Consider the following 6,093-nt stretch of genomic DNA (forward strand, 5'->3'; position numbering starts at 1 on the left):
CCTGCTGCATTATGAGTCTATTGGCAAATATAAACAAGTGTTATCATTTGTTACAGGTATTAACATCAAACACTGAACAATTAACTACCATGAAAAAGCATAAAAATCATTCATTTTCACTGATGGTAATGAGTCCACAACATGAGCAGAATTATTCATCTGTAATAATAATAATAATAATTCAACATGCTGTAATGTTCTGTGTCTAAAGAGATATTTAATTAGTTTAAGACCCAAAAATATTTGTGTTGACATACTTGTGTCACTAAGTCAGCATTTTGTGGAATAAAGGCTCATTCAAAATGTTCAAGGATCATACCTGGAGTGATGCCCTTAAATACAAACATAAGTGGAGACCCATGTGAATGTGATTATCAAAGTTATGGATTCTATCCTCCCAGTCTTGGTAACATTACTACATCCCACATCTTAGACATTTCTTGAAGTATGTGCTTTTTCCTGAATAAAATAAAATGATTAGATGGATATATGGGAATATACGAACACGCTGTAATATTTAGTAAGATATATTTTACAATACTTCCCTTCATAGACACACATCATTGTCACAATCTTAGCTTTTGCTGTGATCAGGATGGGGTCACTTAGAGGCAAGTTATAACAGCATTCAGTGCAAACCTTCTCTGATGGCACAATGTGTTTTGGTGGGGGAGGATCAAACACTGGTTTGCAAAGATTTTCAGGAAGGTTTGATGGATACTGCTTCTTATCCAAGACATACTTTAAAATTCTTTGCAAAAGTTCTTTCCCAAGTCCAAATGGCTTTTCCTTGGTGCCCAATTGATGTTCATCCAAGTTATCTTCATCTGGTCCAGTTGATTTAACGGATTTAAAAAGCTGTCTATTCATTTGAAAGAGAAACCACTTCGCGACACACTTATGTGGACATGACATCCGTGCATTAACACAAGGACAATGCCAGCTGTTTCTCTGGGCATCATACATAACCATCTCCCTTCCCAATCGACTGTAGTATGAAGATTTGTTCTCCAACTACAAAAATACCATTCACTGCATCTATACACTGACTCGCAAGATGACAGTCAGCACATATGTCCATTTTTTCAGTTGCATGCTTTCTTTTTGTGTGTCATTGAAAATGTTTCAAGTATAGAGTCACATTACATTTAGAACATGAAACTAATTTTTGACTTGTTTAAAGATGTCTCAGCTCCTTATCCACAGAAGGTAGAACCCAATGTTTTTGGTTCCTGGTGGATGGCTGGTCAGTTGGTACATGAGCCATAGTGGATGGCTGGTCCCCATGTTCATTGGCCACGGTCAATGGTCTGCTGATGTGCTGCTGTTTTTCATCCATGCTGGATTTATGGAACCCTGTTGCACTGGCCACAGTAGGCTGTTGTTGTTCATGTCATGCGATTGTCCTGGTTGAATGTCTTTCTGCACTTATATTTGTGGTGTCTAAGGAGGGGATTTTCCAAGTCTGTTCGACGTAATATTGGTTTGCTACAGTAACAACAATGATAATGTGCAGCTTTGTGACACAAGAGGTGGCATTTATATATTTTGAAGCCTAAAAAAGTATTATTAAAAAACGTCAACAAATATTACCTTTTGTCAATATTTACTGGCTATTAAATAGTATTTATATAGTATAGTAGCATATATATATATATATATATATATATATATATATATATATATATATATATATATATATAATTTATTTATTTTTTATTATTAATGATTCCAAAGGCTCTCTCTCGTGCACCTGCACGGTTTAAAACACCAAGTGGTTACGCTATGACAAGAATAAAGGGTCTCTCTCTTACTCCACCCATGCACCATAATATCGTCGTTCTTAAGTGCTGAAATATGACGATTTGACAAATGACCAGATCGCTGATTCATGGCACTTATTTGGGGTACACTGGCACAGGAAATTCGATTTATTTTTGCATGCTTAATTTTAAAATCCAATGAGTGCAACAAGATTTTCTGACATGTTATCAGAAGCAGCTCATTGGATTTGTTAAACAATTATGCAAGTAATCCTCATAGCGTCAACCCTTTTAGACAATCAAATTGTTCTTAGTATTGAACTCCTGTCGAATGCTGCAAGAGCCCTCCTGGTTAAAAGCAATCTTGGCCTTTCCATCCGACTACCAGAGAAGCCCGTTCATGCCGTGAATATTGAGCTCCCATCTGATGGCGAGAAGAGCTTCCCGGCAACACAACCCTACCTTTCTGTCTTACATCAGTGAGGATACCCGTTTGATGCAGTGAGTATTGAGCTCCCGTCGGATGTTGGTGAAAGCCTCCTGGCTCGACAACTACCTTTTCTTTTCTTTTTGCCCGACCTTATCTTTTCTTTTCTTTTACTAGACATCCTGGTCTATCTTCGAGTACCTCTTTCTTAGAAATTCTCATACACAATTCCCCCACAAACCTCTATTTTTATACGACTCAAAAAACAAAATAAAATATAACTCTATCTAACTCTTCACTGTCTGGCCAAATACTAGCCATTTAACTTTATATTTCCATCTTACATTTGGAGAGGCTTTCCCGCTTGATGTTGTGAGTATTTACCGCTCATCAGATGTTGGCGAGAGCCTCCCGTTTAGACAACATTACTTTCTCCATGCTACGGTTGGCGAGGCTTACCCGTTCGATGCCTTGAGTTTTGAGCTCCCATTGGATGCCAGAGAGTCTCCCAGCCACATAAACTTTACTTTCTCCATGCTACGGTTGGAGAGGCTTAACTGTTTGATGCTCTGAGTATTGAGCTCCCATCAGATGTCTGTGAGAATCTCACGGCCACCTAACTTTTCGTTCCTGTTTGACAGGTGACGAGGCTCAGCCGTATGACGACAAGAGTCTCGACCTCCCACCAAACGCTGTCCAAATCTTTTCCCCCCGCATCCTGATCTCCCATCGGATGTGGCTAGAGCCCGCGCAGTTGGGTTTTCTTTTTCCCGCTCCCTGTCTGGCGAGGCTTACCCGTCTGATGCAGTAAGTATTGAGCCGTATTAATCCCACTGATTACAAAAATGCATTAGAATATTTCAGCTAATTATATGTAAGTGTGAACTCTTGAATATTAGAAGAAAGAATGCATTTTGTCTACATTAAATCATGTAAACTTTTTCTAGTTGACCCTCTAAACAAAATCATAATCTGTAAATGAGCATAAAAGTGACCCTTTAACAAAAACAACTATACAATCACAGGCTAGAAGTTCATTTTATTTTCTCAATTATTTTATGTGAATTAAATGTGTTAATTTAAGTGAATAATTGTGTACATTTGTGAGATATTTGTAAAGTAAGACAGAAAGACTTTTCTCAGAAGAGACTGTGACTAAAGGAAGTGATCTGAGAAACCACTGAGTGTCTGGTTCTGGTTGTGTGATGAAGAAACTGCAGATGTGGTCTGACAAAAACCTGCTGTTGGTGGTTCACTTCACATTTCGAGAGAAAACTCTCTTTTACAGCAGATCCCCTTTTCATCCTCTTCATGTGACTGTCAACATAACAATAGATCATCAAAACACTTAAACTGTATAATGTATAAAACTCGCCCTATTCTTCTACTGGAACAAATTGATCTGAAGTCTGTTTCCATCTGAACTGCTGTGGTGATGGAGGAGATGTTACCCATGATTCAGTGACACACCTCAAGAGATTGAGAGCTTTAAATGTGAAGTAAAACTGCAGTTAAGAGTCACCAGATCTACAGTAATCTGAGCAGCTGAAGCTCCAACAGCTTCAGCAAATGAAACACATCTGACTGCTGAAATAACAGAAATAAATAAAACTCAGTCATTTATTTGTAAAGACACAAGTTTTTAAATACATGTCTCATTAACTCACACATGACACCAGAGTAATTCTCTTAATGTTCATTTCTGGAGATACACTAATATTCTCCACTGTAATAATGCTGCATGTCCGAGTCATTGATTCACACTCCTTTATTTCATCACATAGATTCAACACTGCATACGCCTGCTGTGGAGGATGTACTGGAAAAATATTGTTTATCGATTTAACAAAAGTTATTCAGAAATATGAGTGAAAACATACTCTGTGTATGTGACACTGAGACAGACGTCGAGAGACGAGACTGTAGCACTATTCGGACAGGACTAGTTTTCTAAACTACGTTTGAGTTTCTATTCTTACCACCTGACGTCTGTGATTGTCATGTACCAATTCGGACGGGACTAGTATCTCCGTGTTTATTACAGAGGTGGGAGGGTCTGATTTGTGCATCTGGTGCGTGCATTTAATTCATTCAGAATGATTGCCTTAGTATTATTACACAATAAATACTAAATGGCTAGTATAGCAAAACCATTTTAATGTGTGGTTCCTTTAGTTTAACTTGTTTTCCTTTTTTTTATATATATATAAAATGTAATTAAAACATTATGTAACTGAGTACATAAATGAACGTGAGTATTCTTACCTGATGCTGATATTACAATAGCCGGTATTAACAGTTTACGCGATCTTGCTCTTGATTTTATTATTTTTTTATTATTATTTATTTGCCGCTAAGCAAATATATCAAACATCCGCGCGGTAAGAGCATCTACGGTAATTCACGTTGGCCAAAACACACAAGGAAACGCGTCGTGATATAAAACATCACCGGCAACCACAGACATTTGCATTCGGACGGGATTAGTTTTCTCAGAGGATCACTGAGTTTGCTGAAAAACGGTAGGTAATTTGCTCTGGAATTATCACAGAGGTTGTGTGAGAAAAACACAGACGTGGCAGATTCGGACGGGATTAAAATCACCAAGTACGTCTGTGAAACGCAGATTTCTCTAACGACCCCCTGTAAAACTAGTCCCGTCCGAATAGGACTTGTGTCCCTCTTCTGACTGACTGCAGTAGAGTTCAGCATTGACTAGAGATAAACCTCTGTTCATTCTCAATATGAACTTTTGTAGACATGCAAAAAAGAAATCAAGTCAAACGGTGTATGAATAAGTGAAGCTGGGAAAGCTGTTTGTGGAGTTGTTTAATCATCCTCTGCGGAGTTATTATCAGATTTAATATATAGTTGATCTAATCGAAGGCTGTAAGGCTGGAAGTCAGTCGCAGTTGTTTCTCTTTCATTCAGTGATTCTGCTTGTTAACAGCAGGTGTTCATCACTAATGCTCAATCAGCACTTCATTATGTCATTAACTTCTTTACACTCAAGTACAGACTTCTATAAACACCAAGAATTTTGCAGAGTATGAAGCGACAGTCTGTCTTAACACTTCATCAGCACACTTCCTCTTATCAGTTACAGCATCTAAATACAATCATTTTAGTGCAGGAGGAAGAGTGAACATAGAATAATACTGTTATCTTGAGCTGTAATCCTAATATTATTTTATGTAAATATCATTTTGTAACATGTAAAATTTGTATGTCTGGTCTGTGTATCCCTGGGTGTCCACTAGAGGTCTCACTTTCCCTTGTTTGGTCACCTTCTTCCTTGTTTGTGTTAATTGATTGTCCCCCGCCTGTCTCCACTTCCCTCATCATCCTTCTGTGTATTTATAACCGGTTTATCTCAGTCTGTTACGGAGTCCTTGTTTAATGTCAGAGTTATTTCATGTCTGTCTGTCTGTCTGTATGTATGTATGTATGTATGTATGTCTGTATGTATGTATGTATGTATGTATGTCTGCATGTCTGTATGTATGTCTGCCTGTCTGCCTGCCTGTCTGTCTTGCCTTGCCTTCGTGTCTTTGTTTGTTTTGTTTTGGATCTTCTGGTTTTGACCCTGCCTGGCTTGTTTACCCGTTTGGATTATCCCTTAATAAATGACTTACCTGCAATTGGTTCCTTCTCCTGTGTTTCCCATAACACCGAACGTGACAGAAGGACTTCGTCACACTAGGAACCAGCCGTATGTAATTTTTCCGTTCCCCAGCCAAGCTGGCGGAGAGGCGAGCCAAGTATCTGAGGTTAACCACCCTCCACCAAGAGGGCAATGAAGTTGGTGCCCTGGCTCAGGTGTTCTGGTCCCTGGCAGAGGGCATGGGCTACAACGATACGGCCCTTAAAGATTATTTTAATGACGGTCTGGATGATCCAGTG

Source organism: Carassius gibelio, chromosome A4, assembly GCF_023724105.1.
Source record: "Carassius gibelio isolate Cgi1373 ecotype wild population from Czech Republic chromosome A4, carGib1.2-hapl.c, whole genome shotgun sequence".
NCBI lineage: Eukaryota > Metazoa > Chordata > Actinopteri > Cypriniformes > Cyprinidae > Carassius > Carassius gibelio.